The 23107-nt window shown below is 42.4% G+C and overlaps 1 protein-coding gene and 1 pseudogene across 2 annotated transcripts in view; both read right to left on the bottom strand.

Annotated features, from left to right (window-relative positions):
* The window catches only part of LINGO1 (leucine rich repeat and Ig domain containing 1), a 619539-nt gene that overhangs the window by 313285 nt on the left and 283147 nt on the right, over nucleotides 1-23107 (bottom strand). The window lies entirely within an intron of this gene.
* On the bottom strand, nucleotides 13882-14005 carry LOC120933965 (annotated as a pseudogene).

Here is a 23107-nt window from a genome sequence, read left to right as displayed (position 1 = left end):
TAAAAACTAGAGAAAAGAAAAGCTTTATGATGCTGGAAAGACCTTTATGATGCTGGAAAGACCTAAAAACATACTGTAAATATTCAGTCATATATACAATGTTCTAGCCATAACAGAAATGTCAAACTGTCAGATTATATTGAGGGATGCAGTGATCATGAGTTGATCTAGTCTACTGTGTATGCCATACAATCACATATCCAGTTGGTAAATGTCCCCACTACTTTTATTTCTGAATATGCAAGGAATGTATGCTTGCTTACCCTTCTGTTTGCTGTCGGGATATAAAACCAAGCCCTCCATGCATCCAGCTGCTACATCAGTATACATTATAATCTATTTATGTATTGTGTTGTTTCTTTTCTAGATCCTGAATGCTCTGAATATTTGCCGCCTGATTATTTACCTAGGCCTGTCTGACTTTGTTTTTAGCTCCTGTTAAGCTAGCTGTTGCCTGAAAGCTGGGCAGCTGCTCCACCTTAGGGCAAGAGGCTAGCTGTTATTAGCGTGAGTACTTCCTCACGCAGCACAGTACAAGGCTACGTTTTTTATCCCTACTCCCTTTGCCTAAGACGGCTCTGTACATAGAACCAGGAACCGTATTCAGAAAATATCCAACAAAAGCAAAATAAATACACATTAGCTCATTTAAGATACTAAGACACTAAACAACTTTGCAAATATAACCTCTCACCCCGGGTTTTCATTTCCTGCTCTTTGAGAGCTGCCATCCCAGACCCGGGGCAGTATAATCACTGCCCTGTGCCTCTGCTTTACTGATTTGTTTCATTCAATGTCCTCACTGCCAGGAGCCGTACATTATTATTTTTTTGTAGGATAAATGTTGCAGTCATTGGAGATCACAACTAGCTTAAAGCAAGCACCCCCTTGCATGACTTTATCTACAGTGTAGAGAGCACAAGTCTTCAGACTACGACTGAGAGCAATAAGTAGTTACATAGCTGCCTAGATGTACATTTCTACTTCAACAATTGTCTATAATATGACATGCACCGATCATCCATACCATTATGACCATTAACAGGTAAAGTGAACAGTATTGCAACAATCAAGTATTGCAACTGCAGCATGTGAACATGTTTTTCTTGAAGTTGATGTGTTGAAAGCAGAAAAAAATGGGCAACCGTAAGGATTTGTGCGACTTTCACAGGGGCCAAATTTTAATAGCTAGACGACTGGGTCAGAGCAACTTTAAAACTGCAGCTTTTTTTGGATATTCCCGGTCTGCAGTGGTCAGGAACAACCAAAACTGGTCCAAGGAAGGAAAAACCGTTACCAGCAATAGGGTCATGGGAAGCCAAAGCTCAATGATGTACGTGGAGAACTAAAGGCTGTCCCGTGCAGTCTGATTTAATAGAAAAGCCAACGTAGCTCAAATTGCTGAATGGTTGTTCCAATCAGGCCCAAACTATCCATAGGGCACACCGGGCGTTAGAGGGAGGTAAGCACCAACCGTGGTCACTGATTTCCTCTCCCTGTGCAGATCCAGCCCCAATCCCCCCAGAGCCGCGCACATATGATCGCATATATATGGCTGAGCTGGCCGCTCTGCTAAATAGAGGGATTAAGGAGCGGGAATACTGCCATTCGGGGAGGAACCACAGCCGGGGCCATGCCTGCCTATTGGGTGCAGAGCGAATACATGTGACCGGCAGAGAGCCGGAACTGCATTATAGAGGTGACTATGTCATCCTATCAGCAGAGCAGGCGGCGGGAGCTAGAGATCTGCACAGAGAGTGGAAGTCTTTTCATATTAGTAAGTGGGTAATCACAATCCAGATCGGCAACTCCTCCAGCCCTATTGCCCTGCTGATAGGATAACTTCGTTAGCAGGACAGGAGAACCAGAAGAGGACACACAGGCTGGATCCTGCCTCTGCCCTGCCGAAGGTAGGACTGTACAGGGGAGTCAGAGAGTAAAAGGGGGCACTGTGATTAGAGAGAAAGGAGGGGCGGTAATGACTGGAATGGGCACTGAGATGGGGGGGGGGGGGATTGATAGGGGCACTGTAATGTAAAGGGGCACTGTAATGTAAAGGGGCACTGTCATGGGGGTTGTGATTGCTAGGGCACTGTGACATAAAAGGGGACTGCACTGTAAAGGGGCACTGTAATCATTACTGTGGACCCCTTCCCAGTCCCTGGAAAAATTGTCTGCTCAGCCTAAAATGTCCAGGTCTGATTATTGTCCAAGGCAGAGCCTGGTTCCAATAGAAAAGTGTATGGGGCTGCATAGCTTCAGACCATTTAGGGAGCTCATACTGACCCATGTCCAGGGCCAGATTCCTGACAAGGCCACCGAGGCCAGGCCTCGGGGTGGCGGTAAAAGCAGGGGCGGCGCCGAGGCAACAGGGGGGGGGGTGAAAAAATCCTGTCGTCCCCGTGTCCTGCCGAAAAAGGTCCCACGGTGTATAAGGACCCCCTGTACTGTGCAGGCACAACATGGAGCCGCCGAAAATAGCCGAAGATGTAGAGCTGAAAGTCAGCTCCACACGGTACCTGCGCAATGACTATGACACATGCCGCACGCTCCCGATGCTAGTGCTACCCTGCAAGGGGTGGGGGTGATTTTAGCAATAAACTACATGTCTTAGCGGGGCGTGATAAAACAAATGAAGGGCGGGTTTTGCCAGTCTGTATTGAAAAAAGTATCTGCCCTTTGTCTGGTCCCATATGACTACCCATCACAGTTTTCTCCGGAAGTGACATTCCGCTAAAAAAATTTGCACTGCGAATGCGCGACGCCGCCATATGCGTTGCAACATTTTTACGACAAAACAGCACACTAAAACCGTGATGAGTAGCCAAATGTGACGAATCACCACCATCTTGCTACACTCCGCACTCCTCCACCCTAAGGATACAGTGAAAAGGGTACAAGTGGACATCTTTGTACACCCCCCAGAGTTTTACATTTTACACATATTTATTACAGTAAACTGAGGTTCTGTAGTGAAATACAGTACTTATAACTCCATCTGACTGTTTACATGTTGGATTTTAAAAGCAGCGGGAAGCCTGCTGATCTCACAGGTTTGCTAATCTGACAGAAGTCCGCTGCTTTTAAAATCAAGTCAGACAGAGTTCTAAGTACTATATTTCACTATAGAATTTGGTGTGGGGGGATTTTTAATGTAATTTAATTTTTACAATTATTTTTACCTCATTTATATCACATGGGGGGGGGCTCCGAAGCCCCCTATGTGATGGTGTGTGTGTGTGTGGGGGGCATTGAAGGACCCAGCCTTAGGGCGGCAAAGGGAGTAAATCCAGGCCTACCCATGTCCACACCCAAAAGCACCTACCATGGACACATGAACTGGACAAGGCAGCAATAGATAAATAGCCATGTGGTGGCCACACTTGTGATTGGTCATCACAGCGATCACATCCGTGTTTAAATGCCTGCGCCGACATATACCGAGCGCAGTACACTCGGGTACATTCGGCCAGGCTCGGCTTCGCTCGTAGTCACGCTCTGACGTTTATGTGTGAGAAGCCGAGCCTGGCCGAATATACCCGAGTGTACTGCGCTCGGTATACGTCGGCGGAGGCTTTAAACTGAGTGCGGGATGTGGGGATTCAACATGAAGACAGTGCGGGAGAAGCCAGGAGGACACCACCGAGGCCGCAGATGGACGCCGGACGAGCCCGCCGATGGACGCCGGGCAAGACACCAAAACTGTAAGTAGTAAAATGTAATAAAATGTTTTTTTTACAGAATTTTAGGGTCAAAATTAGGGGTGCGCGCTATATGCCGGAGCGCGCAATACCCTGATAAATACGGTATCTAGTGCAACTTTAACAAGCACTGTGTTTAACCACCTCAATGTGCATGTTTGTTCATTTCCAAAAGATTGTGGCAAAAAAATCAGATAGATCACTGTGCGGTGTCTAATTTATGAAAAGGTGTGATTTTGGGGGTTTTCATACTATTATTGGCATTGTTATTTTAACAGAAAGTAAGGGTGTAGGCAGATGCAGTCTATATTCTCCACTGCAGGTGGTGCTCATCCTCAGAGGCAATGCAGATGGTTTCCTTGGTCACGATGGGGGGAGGGGGTCTTCTGTTCGCTGTCAATCCATTGGCAAGTTGTAAGTGGTATCGGATGGGTAAGCTTCCCACCTGGCCTGTTTGGGCTGTTGACTTGCTGTTTTAATACAAAGTTGTTTGCAAAACAGGACTCCGAATATTTACTGCATGCTGCACCTACCCAACAAGGAAATCAGTTTTATTTTTTTAAATTTATAGTAAAAAAAAAAAAATCCCAGAAGTTATTAAATACCACCAAAAGCAAGCTCTATCTGTCACAAACAAAAAAACAATTATACTTTGCACGGAGTGGGGATGAAAACAAACAAAGCTATATTGTAGTAAAAATAACCAAATTTTCCCCCTGCAAACAGAGGAAGGTAACAAAGAGAGCTGTTCCAATTAGTGATCAGCCTAATTATTATACATTCTTCTACTGAATTCCAAACAGAGGGAAAACTGGACCAGACACACTTGGATCTAGTAGGAATTGCCCCCATTGACAATCAGAACATTTTGTTTTCATCTGTACTGCAAATCTTTGTGTGTAGAAGTGAACAAGCCAGATTGTACAAAACTAGAACAAGCCAAGCATATATAGTTGTGCTCATAAGTTTACATACCCTGGCAGAATTGATGATTTATTGGTAATTTTTCAGAAAATATGAATGATAACTACCCAAATGACCCTGATCAAAAGTTTACATACCCTGCTGATTTTGGCCTGATAACATGCACACAAGTTGGCACAAAGGGGTTTGAATGGCTATTAAATTCTCATCTGTGATCTGTTTGCTTGTAATTAGTGTGTATAAAAGGTCAATGAGTTTCTAGACTCCTGACAGACCCTTGCATCTTTTATCCAGTGCTCCACTGATGTTTCTGGATTCTGAGTCACGGGGGAAAGCAAAATAATTGTCAAATAATCTGCAAGAAAAGGTAGTTGAACTGTATAAAACAGGAAAGGGATATAAAAAGATATCAAATGAATTGATAATGCCAATCAGTAGTGTTCAAACTCTAATCAAGAAGTGGAAAATGAGGGGTTCTGTTGAAACCAAACCACGGTCAGGAAGAACAACTAAAATTTCATCCACAACTGCCAGTATCCCGCTTACAATACGCCAAACAGCCCAAAATGATGAGACAAAAATGTAGCTTTTGGCCACAACCATAAACGCTACATTTGGAGAGGAGTCAACAAGGCCTATGATGAAAGGTACGGGGGTGGATCGCTGATGTTTTGGGGATGTGTGAGCTACAAAGGCACAGGAAATGTGGTCAAAATTGTTGGCAAGATGAATGCAGTATGTGATCAAAAAAATACTGGAGGAACATTTGCATTTATCAGCCAGGAAACTGAGCATGGGACGTACTTGGTCATTCCAACATGTCAATGATCCAAAACACAAGGCCAAGTCGACCTTTTATTGGCTACAACAGAATAAAGTGAAGGTTCTGGAGTGGCCATCTCAGTCTCCTGACCTCAATATCATTGAGCCATTCTGGGGAGATCTCAAATGTGCAGTTCATGTAAGTCGGCCCAAGAATTTACAGGAACTGGAGGCTTTTTGCCAAGAGGAATGGGCAGCTTTACCATCTGAGAAGATTAAGAGCCTCATCCACAAATACCACAAAAGACTTCAAGCTGCCATTGATGTTAAAGGGGGCAATACACGGTATTGAAAACTGGGGTATGTAAACTTTTGATCAGGGTCATTTGGGTAGTTTCTGTTGCCATTATGATTTAAAACAAGTAAACACAGTTGAATGATAATAAATTGCTTCAGACAAACACTAACCATGACTGAAAGAAAAGTTTTCGTGTTATCATTTATATTTTCTGAAAAATGGGCAAGAAATCATAAATTCTGCCAGGGTATGTAAACTTATGAGCACCTGTATATACAATTTGTACTGTATGTATTATATCTTAATTTATAGAACCATTTCCTAGTTTCTTACTAGAATGTAACCTCTCTCAAGGACAGTCTTCTTTGTTTGCTTTGTGGCTATAATAATCTGTTCTCATCTTTTTCGAATCAATGCTTGAATTATTTTGTACCTACTTAGATTTTTTTTTTCCTTATCTATTTTTCTTTTGTGGATCTTGAATTCAGGTTGTTTACCTGCTTGTGAAGTTTTATTGCTCATCATGTGACCTGTGACTTTCCAACTCTCTTTATGGCAATTTCAGTAGTTTATTTATTACTCCGTCTATTTCCTACCCATTTAATGCCTCAGCTGTTGCTATGTGGTGGGCAGATGTTCTCACCCTTAGGCTGAACCCAAGGAGAAGGCTAGCTGTTACAAGCTTGTAGACTACTTCAGTATAGTTCCTGCCCTTGCTAAGTTTGTATGGATGTCTCATTGTGGCAGATCTATTTGAATAAAATGCTGATCTCTGTTTCAGATCAGACAGAAAATACTTACACACAGGGCTGATGTTAGAAATTACGGGGCTCCATACAGCCTACCTGGCTGGGCCCCGCTCAAATATATATAAAAACATTTTTTCACAATAAATATACTAAAATCATTCTTAGCGGACACACAGATAACAGAGAAGCTGTGTGTATTAGCCCTTTTTTAAATAGTTTTCAACATTTTTGAACAAAAACATTTTACAATTTTTACAAATAATTTTTATACAATTTTCATTTTTTTTTACAAGGGATTAAAACAATACAGGGTTAAAAAAAAATTTTTTAACAGGACACGGAAGCCGGCAGTTGTGTCTGTGTCTCTCCCTGCAACAGCTAAAAGTCGGAGGGAGGGTTTCCAGCTGCTGCCGAGAGCCGCACAGGGCATCCTGTAATTGCCCCTCCTTCCCTCTGGTGTTTGGGCCCCCCTGTGTGCCTGGGCCCCCTACAGGAGGACTGGTGGTCCCATCCTATCAGCGGCCCCGCTTACACATATATATGTTTAACTGAGATGGGCACATATTGAAAGTGTATGTAATCCCTAATAATTGTCTGCTCTTATTTGCTACCTTTTTACCTATTTTGCTGAGCACAGGGATACATAATAACATGCTCTATAAGAGTCATCAGATATGTACATTACAAAGCATAAAGTTATTTACAGTAAGGATGTCTTTTTCTAAAAAAAATGCCTAATGCCACATACACACAACCGTTTTTCATGACGAGAAAAATGCCATTTTTTTTATTTGGTCATTAAAAACAATCGTGTGTAGGCTCCAGAGCATTTTTCTTGATGTGAAAAATGGGCATTAAAAATTTAGAACGTGCTCTAATTTTTCTCGTCGTTTTTCACGTCATGAAAAATGATCGTGTGTAGGCTTTAACGAGTTATGAGACGGGAGCACTCGTTCTGGTAAAACTAGCGTTTGTAATGGAGATATCACATTCGTCACGCTGTAACAGACTGAAAAGCACGAAGACTGAAAAGCGCAAATCGTCTCTCACCAAACTTTTACTAACACAAAATCAGCAAAAGCAGCCCAAAGGGTGGCGCCATCCGAATGGAACTTCCCCTTTATAGTGCCGTCGTACGTGTTGTACGTCACCACGCTTTGCTCAGGCATTTTTTTTTCACGATCGTGTGTATGCAAGGCAGGCTTGACAAGAATCACATTGAGAAAAACTTCGTTTTTTTTCATGACATTAAAAACGGTCATGTGTACGCGGTATCATACTTTAATTTACCTATGACTCTCAGCTCTATCTATTAGTTTGAATGCAGCATTTTTCCTGAAACACTGAAATCAGAAAATACTGCATTATGGCCACTAGATAGAGCTTATCATAGGCAATCAGTGTATTAAGCAAAATAAAGTCAGAATTTTTGACAGCTGAGCAAATGCTTGTTATATTTGTCCAAAGCTTTTTTCCTTTAAAGGCCCCGTAGACTACCCTATTTAGTAGAAATTTACTTTAGAAAAATCTGTGATGTCTTTTCTCCCATTAAAGATCACTGGCTGGGAACCCTGAGGAGATAGCATAGAGGTGGATACCTTACATCTGCTCTTATTCATACAAACAAGGCCAAATTTTGTTCAGAAAACAAATGCAGCTACCACATCTGGAGGTTCAGAATTGGTATGTTGTAAAATATTACATTTACTCATTGGGATTAGATACAGCTTAACCATCCACACTGAGCCACATGGTGTTGACATTTTACCGGTCTATTCTTATTATAATAATTGTTTTTGTCAAAACTATTATTATTATTATTAATAATAATAATTGCACCTTTTGATTAATGTTCATCTAACTCTTGACTACAAGAACTGTGGTGGGCTCATATTTCCTTCAGTTTCTAAAATGTTATGGACTTGCTTTTGTCAACGCTGACCGAAGAAAATATAAGAAAGCAGCTCTAAAAATAAAAGTGTTCAAAACAACTGTGTGAGGCATCCAGCTGCTTAGATCTTGTTGTTAATGCCAGCTCTGTCAGTGACCCACTTTACCCCAAGTATTGGTACCACTGCATGTTTTCCTGCTTGTATTGATGGACAGCAAATATCACTGTATTTCGCTTAGAAACCAGGCTTTCTTTGGTGTGTATAGAAAATGCAGAGCGATACACCCACACACAGATCGTTAGATCGATAGATAGATAGATCAATAGATCTGACACATTAGCATAAAGATAGGCATAGATAGGAGTAGAACAGAGCAGTGGGGGTGCAGTCTGAACCAGGTGCCATTTTTGTGGGGTACTGCACGGTACTCTGTGCATTAATTAATCCTCACCCCTGCACCCCGCATGTGTGATAAGCACTCCTGAACCCTGCACGTCCTGCTTTTTTGCACCCCTGAGCACTACAATCTGCACTACATACTCTTCTCCCTTTCACTCATTGAGTTATGCATACCGAAGCCCTGTAGTCTGTGCATTACCCACCCTTAACTCTTGCGCTACCTGCGTTACTCACGCTGACTCCTGCATACTCCACATTACCCACTGCTAACCCCTGCACTCTCTGTGTAACACACCCCCAACCTCTCAACCCTGTGTGACATGCACTCCTAAACCCTGCAAAACAGATACTATGTTGTACATTTCATACTCCTGACTACTGAACTCTTTATGCTCTGCTGCATATGACATATGCCTGAACCCTGCACTCTAAGTACGTCATATACTATTGAACATCTTTAATGAAGGCTGTATGTACAAAACCGTGTGATGGAACAGTATCATTTATAAAAAAATTGTGGGCTGAGCAATGAAGTATCCTGTAACAAGGCCCAGGCCTAGGGCAGCACTTTGCAGGGGGGCAGCACGGAAAGCTACTTCTAATTTTGACTGTCCTATCATCCTGGACCACAAACCTTCCTCACTGTGCTATATGTTTTCTGCTGCACTACTGGCATGGTTATATCTTCTTAGTCTTCTCCATAAAATTATCTGAAATTTGTGCTTAAAGTAGAACTATAGGCAACACTTTTTATTTTTATTTTGGATAGAGTAAGTCAGGGTTATAGCCCCTGTCAATTTATTTTTTTTACCATCCCTGTCCCATTGCAGAGATTTCCCTTCACTTTCTGCCCCACAGCCAAACAGGAAGTGAGAGAAAATCTATGCAAAATAATATACTATTATCTTAATCATACAGTACAGGACAAAGAACTTGTATTTATAGGATACCTGGGGATGTATCCAGGCAATAAAATTGAGGGTGGACAACAACATAGCAACATCGAACTGCCACAGGCACACAAAAAACACAAAGGGTTAAAAGAACTTGAAAAAAAAATACGCAGATAACAGCTTAAGGCACCTTAAGACCAAAGCTCACATCATCCTGAGGCCTGAAAGTTCACCTGGTAGAACTTGGAAAATGGGTGAACAGAAGACCAAGTGGTGGCCTTGCAAATCTGGGATACAGTTGTTTTTTATACTGAAAAGCCCAAGAGAGTGGAATGGGCACTGAAGGGAAAGGCAGGAACATTTTCCTTAAGGCCTTGTACACACGGTCGGACCAAACCGATGAGACTGGTCCGTCGGTTCGTTTTCAGCGGTTCACCTCTGAAGTGGCCTGACGGCCTGATATGTGTACACACCATCAGTCCAAAATCCGAGCGGGTCAGAACGCGGTGACGTAAAAAACACGACGTGCTGAATAAAACGAAGTTCAATGCTTCCAAGCATGCGTCGACTTTATTCTGAGCATGCGCAGGTTTTGAACCAATGCTTTTCTGTACTAACCATCGGTTTGGTCCGATCGCCCAGCGGTCCAGCGGTTCGGTTTTGAAGCATGTTTAGAAATTTTGGACTGAAGGAAACCAGACCGCTAGCCTATACACACGGTCGGTTTGGTTCGATGAAACTGAACTTCGGTTCATTCTCAGCGGACCAAACCGACCGTGTGTACGAGGCCTTAGGGGTCTAGGAATGAGTTGTTTCATCAACTTGGCAATGGTGGCAGTAGTAGTAGGGTGTCCTCTATGTGGACCTTAAGGAAGAACAAAAAGGGACACAGTATTGCAAAAAGTGTCCATGGCTGCCCAGTAGACCCTTGAGAGCACTAACCACATCCAAACAAAGGCAATTTTCATGTTATTTTGTGGGTATTACAGAGGGAGGAGAGGACAATTTTTTATTAGCTTGGAAACAAGAGACCACCTTATGAAAAAAGTAAAGTTTTTGGATCAGAATCCCATTGTCCTTGTATAAAACAAGAAAAGTAAAAATAAATAAATAGAGAGCTGTTAACTTAAATATACATCTAACAGATGTGATGGCAAACAAGAAGGCAATATTACAGGCAAGGAATGTTTATAATTGGTTTAAAGAAAGGGTTTTGGAAAGGCAGAAAGCACCAGGTTGAGATACCAAGGTGATACGTGAGGTTAAATTGGGGGAATTATATGAGCAACTCTCTGCAGTCTTAATAAGGGATTTTGGAGTAATCAAGAGGTTTCTGCAAGAGGATGGGCCAGATGCTGGTCAACAGCAGCCTGAAGGACGTTCAAAATTCCATTGATAAAATATTCCTTAGGATTAAGCTTTTTGTTTTGCAGCATGCAAAGAAAGTCTTCCATGTGTGATGGTAAATCTTGCGTGAGTGAGATGGATTCCCTTGCTCTGCGTAGGTTGGGAATAACCAAGTGAAAGATACTGCTAACCTTTAGAGCTTGGGTTTTAACAGCCATGCTGTTAAAGTCAACATCCGAGAAGTAGGATGGAGCAAGGGGCCTGGGGCCAGTACAGTAAGTCTGATATGTTTGGAAGACACCAGGGCACATCCACGAGAAGTCTGAGCAGGTCTGCGTATTACATTTTTTTGGACCAATTTGGTGCAATGAGAATTACTCTGACCCTTTCCTCTTTGATCTTGAGCAGCAGTCAAGGGAAGATCTTCAACAGAGAGAAGGCATAAACCAGTTGAAATTAGGTCCAAGGACCCAGCAGAGCATCTACTAAAAAGGCTGGTGGATCCCTGGTTCTGGCCATGAACTTGTTTGGCGTGTTGTTGAACCTGGTGGGCAGAATGTTCACTTCTGGTTTTCCTCAACTTAGAAATTTTGAAAGATTTTGGGGCGCAGAGACCACTCTCTTGGGTCTAGGCAGCTTAGGAAATCCACCTGACAATTATCCACTCCAGGAATATGGACGGCAGAGAATCCTGGAATCTAGGTTTCTGCCCATGAGAATATTAGGATAATTTATTTTAGGGCTAAGCTTCTGGTGCCCCCATGATGATTTATGTAGGCTACTGCTGTCCACTGTCCAAACTTTGACTTCTGTCGTTATCATCTTCCAAGTCATGTGAAGGAATGCCTTTCCAGATTCCAAGGTAGGATTGGACATCTATAAGGGAAAGCTTTGTTTTTGCTGGACAGAATCATTGGTTGAAGCCAGGATTGCATTTGCTTGGTCTATGTCTTAAGGATGTGCCTGGAGTGAAACTGGGCAAGGGGAATTGCCTTGAAGAAGGGCCACCATGAGGCCCAGAGCCCCTAATGCAAAAGCAAATTGAGGGGTGTTGTTGTCACTTGGGGATCTGACAGATGGACCTTAGGGAGGTGATAGACCTTTCTTCCAGTCATGGAGCTCTCTTTGCAACATTAGAAATTATAAATTGTTCAAGAACTAAACTTCATTGTGCTATATAACTTTGTAGTGTAGAGTAGAGAGTGATTAGTATTATCCCCCCTTTACTTTAATTACCCTGCTAAATAAATAAATGTTTTTGATTATTATTATTGTTATTATTATTAATAGGAAGTACACTGCTGTGTCAATTTAATTAGTTAGTGTGTCCCACTGCAATGTCATGTCATTTATGAAGCTGCCAAACCTGGCTAATCTCTGGTACAGACTGTGCTGTTTTTCACTCTCGGTAGCGTCTTGGTATTTGCAATTTTATGGTTCCGGCAATTAGAATGTTGGGCGTTGAGTGCACTGATTGGCATTACTGAATATTCTGAATACCATTGCACACCCATGATCTTCACGTCATCTGATTGCAGGCCTGTCATGGATGATGCAATTAGTTTTTTTTGCAGTAATTTGTGGTAGCTTGATGTGTAAATTGCAGGGAATGGTTACACATAGATGCACTGAATTACAACAAGACTAAAACAATAGATTGTGACAGCATGTACGCTGCAGCATTATAAGCGTGCAACTTTTCCCACAATATTTTGCGTTTTCTTACCCTGTGACAGAAGATAAATTTTTTCTCTCTGGGAAACTGAGAGTCTACCTTGCAGTTTTCATACATGAAAGTCATATATAATTAGCTAGTTGGGTATTTTTTAAATGTATAAACCTGCATTTTACCATTTTGCTGTGGGAATAGGGGATTGAACAACAAATCTTACTGCTATAGGTCTTTTCCTTAAGTTTCGGTGGCCTGTCACATTTCACTGTGCTGGAAACTAGCAGCCTGCTATGTTATTACTAATTAGCTGACAAGGCATTTTAAACTCAGAGCAGAAATTACTAATGGATTTATCAGTGCTTCCTCTAATCCAGTGCGGCACCTGTAACTGCACTGGAGCCTTAAATAGAATTTACACAGTTACAGCAGAAAAGTTGGCATTATTTCTACATATAAAATTCAGTTTTTATGAGACCATTGCCCGTTCAATGACACCAGGGCAAGCTAATTAAAAAGCAAGCCTGCGAGTTTGAAATCCACCCATGCTCCATCCATTTATGTGGATTAGCAAGATTTATTGCACTAGGCAAATGGAAGAACTGCACCAATAATATACATTTATTTTGTTTCTGCCTGCCATTTATAGGTAAATATTCTAGCCGAAAAAGGTTTGGTTTTATGTTTGGATAGAGTGGGAAAGGGTAGACTTTGTGTCGAGTTGTGTCAAGCCCCATTGGGGCGATTCATTTCCTCACTTTCCACCCATCCTCCCCCTAGACATCAGGGTAAGCCCAAGGACTCACACCCTTCGTCCTATTTAATAAAAAAACACACACAAAAGTGAGTGATAAACAGTGGAGGGAAAATAAATTCAAATAAATAAGTAGGCGTGCATGTGCACTGGCCGGGCCCTGAGTCCTGGTAGAAAAAAATTGCCCCGAACTTAGCCAAAAGGCTGAGCCCTAAAAGGCGCAGTGCAGATTTTTTTTTAGTGACTGTGACCATGTGCCTTTTCACACAGTGGGGTCCCACACCCAAGTGTTACTAAGAGCACCCCTAGGGCGGCCACTCCCTGGGGGCAAAGACTCCCTGCCCTCCAAGCCCATGGCCAGACAAGGTAGATCCACTCAAATCAGGAGGAACTGGGCTCTTCCAGTTTTCCTGGGGAAATTATTCTCGGGCCCTGACAGCCTGCAGGCACCTCGATTTCTGCCAGTACTAGCCTTCTAAGCCCCTATCACTCCAGCGGGTGTACATAACCAGCCACTACAGCTTCCGGTCAAGGCAAAATAACAGCACAGCACCCCTACTGGACACTGATAAGAACAGATAATACACATGGTCTTAGCCAAAAGGCCGAGAAGCGATCACTTTCACTTTGTACTGGTGACCATTGTCACCGAGAATTAAAGGGGAAGTCCAACACTTCAGAGACTTCCTCAGAACAAGAGGTATATGGTAGCCTTCCTATGGAGACACCTGTTTGTGGAACAACTGTCTAAATGCTGATGCAGAAGCAAATGGCGTTTAATGTTCTTCCACTACAGGGTGCGTTTCGTCTTTTTTTTTTTTGGAGCAACAAAGTCACTTTGAGTCCGGAAAGGTACAGGAAACATGTTTATTAAATATGCCCTGCTATGCTTAATGAAAATAAATGGGTTGGTATGCAAGCTTTGAACAGATGGACCTCTTTATTTCTCTTTCCTTACCTTTCATCTGCTCTGTAAATTTTCCTTTTTACCTTCTCTCTTGTGGGTCCTTCAGCAGCTTTGCCGCGCGTATCTTCATATGCCCTTATGCATGTTTTATGTGCAATGATGCACATTTTTATACACTTTATGGCTCGCGTTTTTTTAATATGTTATGCAAACTAAGGTGATGAACATTTAAGAACAGAGATTTTTGATGGTAAAGCTGCATTCGTGGTACCTTTTGCCCAGAGATCAATAAAGCATCAGTGATGCCAGTTAGAGGTAAACACAAACAATGAAAGATTTAACATTTCTGGAAAGTTTTAATTGTTAAAAAAAGGCCCTAAAGTCTAATGCCGATGGGAAAAGTCTGACTGACTTTTTCCATCAGATATTCCGATCGTGTGTAGGCCCATCTGATTTTTTTCATCGGAAATTCCGATGAATTCCATCGGAGTTTAGATATAGAACATGTTCTATTTTTCTCCTATGGAATTCTGTCGGAATTTCCGACGAGATTTGGCCGGGCAAAAGCTTGATCGTGTGTACACGGCATAAGTCCAGATTTCATTTAACTTTAAATAGTTTGTTTGGACCAAGCTGGTCTGAAGAAACTAATACCTTCACTAGTTGATGTGTCTGCTGAATAAACTGTAGGTAGCATCAGCTATATACTGTATACAGTGCTGTGTTACAGCCGCAGTGCCCATAGCATAACAAGCGTGAGAGGAAATCCCTGCGAATTAAGGGAGTTCCTTGGGAACCCCAAGGTCACTAGAAGTAGTGTTCCCATTGCAAAATTTCCCCTCTATTACTTTTCTGGAGACAACCCAAAATTTGGGATTTTTCAATGATAATGGTAAACATTACAGATAGAAAGAGTGAATCTCCATAACAGGGCCACAGACAGCAATAAAAAATGACAGGGGTTCTAATCCCTCTCCACTCCAATCAAAACAAAGGTTTTGTCTTTAGTTATACTTTAATTTTTTGGTTTGACCAATTATATTGACTAATCTACTTAAAGTGATTGTAAACCTATTTTTTTTTTTTATAAACAAACATGTTACAGTATACTTACCTACTCTGTGCAATGGTCCCCCACCGGTGCTCCTGGCTCCTTCTTTTTCTTGGTGTGCCAACATAGGAAGCCGCTTCCTATGGTGGCACACCTATGGGCTCGAACCCAAGCCATCCTGCCTGTGTCTATAGACATAAGGGTTGATTTACCAAAACTGGAGAGTGCAAAATCAGATGAAGCTGTGCATAGAGACCAATCAGCTTCCAGGCTTTTTTTGTCAAAGCTTTATTGAATAAGCTGACGTTAGAAGCTGACTGGCTGCCATGCACAGCTGCACCAGATTTTGCACTTTCCAGTTTTAGTAAATCCACCCCTTTGTGTGGCTCGGCCCCACCCTCGAGCACGGAGCTGGATCGAGTCTGGACTCAGGTAAGTATAGGGTGGGGGGGGGGGGGGGGCTAGGGAAGGGAAACTGCACACATAATGTTTTTTAAGGTAAAAAACCCTACCTCTACAACCACTTTTTTTTATACTTGCTTTGTTAAATGTAGGTGTGATAACACCTACTTTATATTTGTTACATGTTCTCATTTACATAGCATAAAAAATATCTAATAATTGCAGCTCAGATTAATATATACTCTATTCTGGAAACTCCAGTACAATAAAATCCTACTAGTTCTCGTTGTCTTTGAGTGGGCTGAGAAGCTGTGTTTGCCATGATTAAACCTGTCTGTACTGTGCAGACAGATCCTCATTGTCAGTTTTAAATTAGATTTGAACACTGTCTGTCCCAACAAAGAGTTAAAGGTTTAGAAGCTGGGCTTCTTCATTGTATGGTAATGAGAGGGAGCTCACCCTGTCCTCAGGACAGAATGACACTGTCATTGTTAAGAAATCCCTGCAGTCAGCTATGAGGCTACTTTCACACTGAGGCGGGCGGGGCGTTAGCGGTAAAGTAACGCTAGTTTTAGCTGCACTTTACTGCTGTTATAGTGGCATTTTTCGGCCGATAGAAGGGGCGATTTTAGCCCCCGCTAGCGGGTGAATAATAATAAAGGGTTAAAAGCGCCCGCAAAGTGCTGCTGCCGAGGCATTTTGTAGTCGTCCCACTAAGCGCCTTACTGCACTTTACTGCTGATGCAGGGGCGGTTTAAGAGCGGTGTATATCCCGCTCCCGCACTACCCCAAAGATGCACTACCCCAAAGATGCTGCTTGCAGGACTTTTTTTTTGGTCCTGCAAGCGCAGTGTGAAAGCACTCAGGCTTGAAAGGCACTTTTCAGGTGATTTACTGTCGCTATTTTTAGCGCTAAAACGCCTGAAAAATGCCCCAGTGTGAATGGGGTCTAAAGCCTCAAACACACGATCGGATTTTAAGTGGACAAAGCGTAGGACTTTTGCACCTGGGGGGGAACCCATGCCGGTTTTTTATTTAAAATTTCGCGTGGAGTTCCCCCTCATGATTCATACCAAACGCCGCGGCTAGAATTGGCGGGAATCCAAGTCGGATCCCCGTCGCTTCTATGACGCGCTCGCTGGAATGTGCTTTTTCTATTCCAGCGAGTGCGAGATGTCGGCACCATGTCGCCGAGAATCAGCGCGATGCCGTCGTGCTGGAAACACATTCTCGGCGACAGGTATTGTATATCTCCTTGGTATCCGTAATCAAAACAGACAACACCACAGTGCACTTGACATCCGTGAAGACCGCCACCACATGGAGAGCCGCTTACCACATTGACAGGTAAAACCAGCAGTAATAAATGTAGTATCCGTCCACAGGTTAGACGCTGGGACGGCGTACAGTGACGTCACCGCGCTCAATGTGAAGGAGGAAGGGCTCCTATAGTGCCGGCCGGCATTTGTTTGTATACGCTTTCATGAATCTATGTTTGTAAGTACAATCTTCTACTTTTTAATAAATTTGCAAAAACGTTATTACGCCATGTTCCGCTCTTTTTAATTTATGATCCACGGACCGCATGTATGACAAGGGTGCAGCATTTCCTGATCGGAGGTTACACTGTTGAGGCTCCTGTTAACCCAGCGTCTAACCTGTGGACGGATACTACATTTATTACTGCTGGTTTTACCTGTCAATGTGGTAAGCGGCTCTCCATGTGGTGGCGGTCTTCACGGATGTCAAGTGCACTGTGGTGTTGTCTGTTTTGATTACGGATACCAAGGAGATATATTCAGCACATTTTTGGGACATTATTTATTTAATTCAATCAACTCAAACCAATTTATGTATATGGTTTGAGTTTACATTCACATCTGTATATTTACATTTGATTTTCTATTTAGAGCCGGTTCACACTTCCGCGGCACGACTTCGGGGGCGACTCTGCAAGTCGTCCTGAAGACGACTTCAGAGGCGACCTGCAAAACGACTTCTGTATAGAACTTTCGTCGCTCCTATTAGAACGGTTCCATTGCATTGAATGGGACGCGACGAGTCGCCCCAGTGTGAACCGGCTCTTAGTCTTGGTTGCTACTAATTTTTGCTGGCGCAGTTATTTTTCTTATTTATATTGTTTGTGTTTATACCACCTAATTGCAGCCTTCCGGTTCATCATTTCCTAATTTGTTTATTTGTTGGGTTAGCACAGTATTTCTTGTACTATAGTATAAATAAATAGTTTTCTTCTTTTTTTTTTCATTAATCCTTGATTTATCTCACATTTCTGCTTTTTAACGGTATACACATGAATGTCTGGCTACATTAAGGGGCATTCTTTAAAGTTTTACCTAGCGTTCCCCTTCAGCACTGAATTCTATATTCACGGGTCACAAACAGCCTAATATACCACACCTCACTACAGCAAAAAATAGGTTAAGTACCTGATCAGCGGGGGTGAAGAGCAGCAATTAGGCAGCGATTTCCCAAAGGCCTCTTGGGAATTAGATGCCTCTTGAGCCAACCAGTGTCTAGTATGAGAGGCACTCAGAACATGAGAGCAGGGAAACCCAAGCACTTGTGTGTCACACAAGGAGAGAGAAAGAGTCCAATCACATCTCGCTGCTGTCTAAATATACAACGCACCACCATTATTACGCTTAACTATATTTGGCAAGATAATACATTATCTATATAATATTATTAGCCATGCCAGGGTTGAGTAACAAAAGAAAAAGTCATGTACAGTCTGAGCATAATTATAGGCAAAAAAAATATCATTAAATTTTTTTTATCATCAAAGCAGAACTCCAGACAAAAATATGGAGACTATTTACCCTGATTTCAGAGATTTCCTCCATAATACTCAATTTGATGGCCAGCAAAATTCCACGACTTCCTCTGAGCCCAGGTCATCCTGGATCTGCCCCAGCCTGTAACTGAGCAATAAAAGGTGAAGCAGCACAGTGAGGAGCTCTCTTGCTCTGCTTTCTCTTCCTATTCCTATCATCATGCTTTCTTATCAGCACATTAACTGGCTGGCTCAGATAATAGCAAATGATATTATGGAAACAATGTAAACCATAAGCATTCAGTGGAATACAAATCCTAGAATAGCCACAGAAGACCACACGACTGCTATAGGGCTAGAAGCCCAAGGAGATCATACCTGTCTGGCTCGATAGTGATTTATGCATGTAGCAAAATCATTTGTCAAATACATTTGTAATAAATATAGTTTAGGAACTGCTTTAGGATTGCTTTGAAAGCAATTAGTATTCTGTGTCGCTAGAGGAATTGCCTTTGAGATGGAAATTAGAGAAGCAAGGGGAGCCCTTAATGATTTTGCTATGACACATACTTATGGTTCTGATATTAATGCTGATGTTTCCGTCTCTACAAAACGAACAGATATGCACAGACAGACCCGAGTCCTTGCCAACTTCAGAAACAGCTGGAATCATAGAGTTTGGCTGCAGTTACTATGCTGCCCTTATTTTTACTCTACTGAATTCTACGGCTTAAATAATTAATACAAGACATGTAAAGAAATTAAATAAGTAATGTTCAATGACAGTGGCCCGCCCAAAACATAATACACTGCAATATGTGTTATTCATATCTTTATATAAAATGTATGCCAAGCCAATTTTTTTTTTTTTGAGTTTGGAAGAATAAGAGCGGGTTCACACAGGGGCAACTCAGCCACCTGACAAGTCGCGCTCCGCTCTGTTCAATGGAACCGTTCTAATAAGAGAGACTCAAGTCGCTCCGACTTAGAAAAAGGTTCTTGTACGACTTTGGGGGCGACTTGCATTGACTTCAATACAGAAGTCATTTTGCAAGTCTCCTCTGAAGTCGTCTTGAGATCGTCTTGCCGAGTCGCCCCGTGCCGCTCCTGTGTGAACCGGGTCTTAGAAGCTCTGGTGAGTTTTTACTGTTACATTTATCTTCTTGTAACAATAATAATAGTTTAATCAGTCAGAAAGTAAAGAAGAATTTACAACAGGCAAGCAGACAGCAATAAAAAGCTTTACCAAATGGGTCAATTAGCTTGGCAAGCTATAATCTCTCCATTGGCTCCCGCTCACCCAATGAATTAAATTCAAAATACTAACAACAACTTACAAAGCCACCCACAATTCAGCCCCCAGCTACATCACTACCCGAGTCTCAAAATACCAACCTAATCGTTCTCTTGTTTCCTCCCAAGACTTCCTGCTCTCTAGCTCCCTTGTCACAACCTCCCATGCTTGACTCCAGGACTTTTCCAGAGCCTCCCATCCTATGAAACTCCCTACCCCAATCTGTCCGATTATCTCCTACTCTGCTTGCTTTTGGACAATCCCTAAAAAAACATCCTCTTCAGAGATGCCTCCATCTAACAACTGTATTTTGATTTTCTCTATAATCTCATCCCCCCACAGTTATTACCTTTTTGTACCACTTGACCCTCCCTCCTAGATTGTAAGCCCTAACAATCAGGGCTCTCGGATTTCTCCGTTATTGAATTGTATTGTAACTGTACTGTGTGCCCTCATGTTGTAAAGCACTGCACAAACTGTTTGATCTAGAGAAATCAGATATAATTATAATAATATTACCAATCTGGGGATATTTTTGCCATATAACCAACGCTGTATCCTGGCCTAGGCCAACAAGGCCCAGGGCAGCACTTTGCAGGGGGGCAGCACGGAAAGTGGCCCCGGCGGCTTGCGCTACACTGTTAGTGTAGCGCCAATCTTATGGGGCAGACTGGGGGAGCACTGGGGGAGCACTTCTGCCAGGGGATTTATAATGCGAGGTGGAGCTGCGAGACCCACTGAGGGAGCCCAGAAGACGATGATTAGGGCCACACTGTGCAAACGAACTGCACAGTGGAGGTAAGTATCATATGTGTGTTATTTAAAAAACAAAAAAACGAGGATTTACAAACCCATTAACCACTTAAGCCCCGGACCATTATGCAGCCAAATGACCGGGCCACTTTTTGCGATTCGGCACTGCGTCGCTTTAACTGACAATTGCGCGGTCGTGCGATGTGGCTCCCAAACAAAATTGACGTCCTTTTTTACCACAAATAGAGCTTTCTTTTGGTGGTATTTGATCACCTCTGCGGTTTTTATTTTTTGCGCTATTAACAAATATGAAAAAAATTCTATATTTTTTTCTTTTTGCTATAATAAATATCCCCAAAAATACATGAAAAAATATTTTTTTTCCTCAGTTTAGGCCGATACGTATTCTTCTACATATTTTTGGTAAAAAAAATTGCAATAAGCGTTTATTGATCGGTTCGCACAAAAGTTATAGATTCTACAAAATAGGGGATAGTTTTATGGCATTTTTATTCATATTTATTTTTTACTAGTAATGACGGCGATCAGCGACTGCGACATTATGGCGGACACATCGGACACTTTTGACACATTTTTGGGATTGTCATTTTTACAGCGATCAGTGCTATAATAATGCACTAATTACTGTGAAAATGACACCGGCAGTGAAGGGGTTAACCACTAGGTGGCACTGTAGGGGTTAAGTGTGCCCTAGTGAGTGAGTCTTACTGTAGGGGGGATGGGCTTCACGTGGCAAGACAGTGATCACCGCTTCCGATTACAAGAAACCGTTATCACTGTCATTGTCACTAGGCAGAGCAGGGAGATGCTTGTTTACATCAGCATCTCCCCGTTCTACCTTACCGTGAGACGATCACGGATATCCCTGTGGCGATCGAGTCTGCGGGACCCGCAGTCGGGCTCATGTCCTTCTGCCTGTCCGTGCCATGCTGCCGATGTATATAGTCGTGCGCTGATCGGCAAGCAGTTAAGGAACCCCTAAGGATCCTTAGGGTTGAGAAAGGCTGCCTTAGATAATAAATGAGGACCATTATGTTATCTTGTACACAACATATTTATAATGCAGTCAGAACATTGCAAGTGGCAGCAAGTCAACTTTATGCTGTTGTAGATAATTAGCTAGATTCACATAGAGTTAGGTTGGCGTATCAGTAGATACGCCGACCTAACTCGGAATCTGCGCCGACCTAAGTTTAAGTGTATTCTCAAACAGAGATACACTTAAACCTATCTAAGATACGACGGCTTGCGCCGTCCTATCTTAGGGTGCAATATTTAGGCTGGCCGCTAGGTGGCGCTTCCATTGTGGTAGGCGTAGAATATGTAAATCACTACATACGCCTATTCACAAACGTACGCCTGGCCAACGCAGTACAGATACGCCGTTTACGTAACGCATTACCAGGCCTAAAGATATTCCATCAAATAATTGGAATAGTAATATTAAAGTATGGCCGCCGTTCCCGCTTCGAAATTCGAAAATTTTACGTCGTTTGCGTAAGTCATCCGTGAATAGGGATTTACGTCATTTACGTCCACGTCAAAATCAATAGGACCGTGCGGCGTACTTAGCCGCAATACACACTGGGAAATGTAGGCAGACGGCGCATGCGCCGTTCCAAAAAAATGTCAATCACGTCAGGTCAAACCAAATTATCATAAAACACGCCCCCTCAGCCTATTTTGAATTAGGCGCGCTTGCGCCCGCCGCATTTACGCTACGCTAGCCGTAAGTTAGGAGGCAAGTACTTTGAGAATACATAATTAGTGAGAAATTCAGTGCGCTACTGTGAGTAAACGAATGTGATAATATAGCAGTGATAATAAGATGTGTAAAATAAATCTGAGGCCGCTGTATCTAGGAGTGTTCACATAACACAAAAATAAAAATAGATAAATAAACAAATGATAAGCGCTTCAAATACGTGATCTAATTCACAGTGGAGGGTAATACCAGTGATGAGTGCACAAACACAATAAGAGGTTAAATGTGATAAATAACCAATAAAATATTTTCAAAATAATCACAAATGATGTGAACCTGAGAAGGTGCAAATAGTGCAATGAGATATCCTTCAATATTAAATGCAAACAACGATTGGTGCAAGTAGTGGTTCAAAAAATTGAAAAATATATAAAAGAAAAAATGAATGGATGATAATGAGATCAGAGTATGATCGACAGTCTATATAGGATGGATCAAATGAAATCAATTTCTGAATCTCTGCTCTCCTCCCTCAAGCGGTAAGCAAATATCCTCATAGGTAATGTAGTTCCCTTACCTGCAGGGTACTATATATGAGCATATAGTGTAGACTCCACGACGTGATGGTCCTGCTCCTCCGAGTATGGATGACTCCTCCTGCTCCAGCTGATGGGTCTCTCCAAGCTGCAGGGTACTATATGTGAGTATATAGTGTAAACTCCACGGCGTGATGGTCCTGCTCCTCCGAGTGTGGATGACTCCTCCTGCTCCAGCTGATGGGTCTCTCCAAGC

The sequence above is a fragment of the Rana temporaria genome, chromosome 3 (assembly GCF_905171775.1).
Source record: "Rana temporaria chromosome 3, aRanTem1.1, whole genome shotgun sequence".
Lineage (NCBI taxonomy): Eukaryota > Metazoa > Chordata > Amphibia > Anura > Ranidae > Rana > Rana temporaria.
This window is presented reverse-complemented; position numbering and strand designations above follow the sequence as displayed.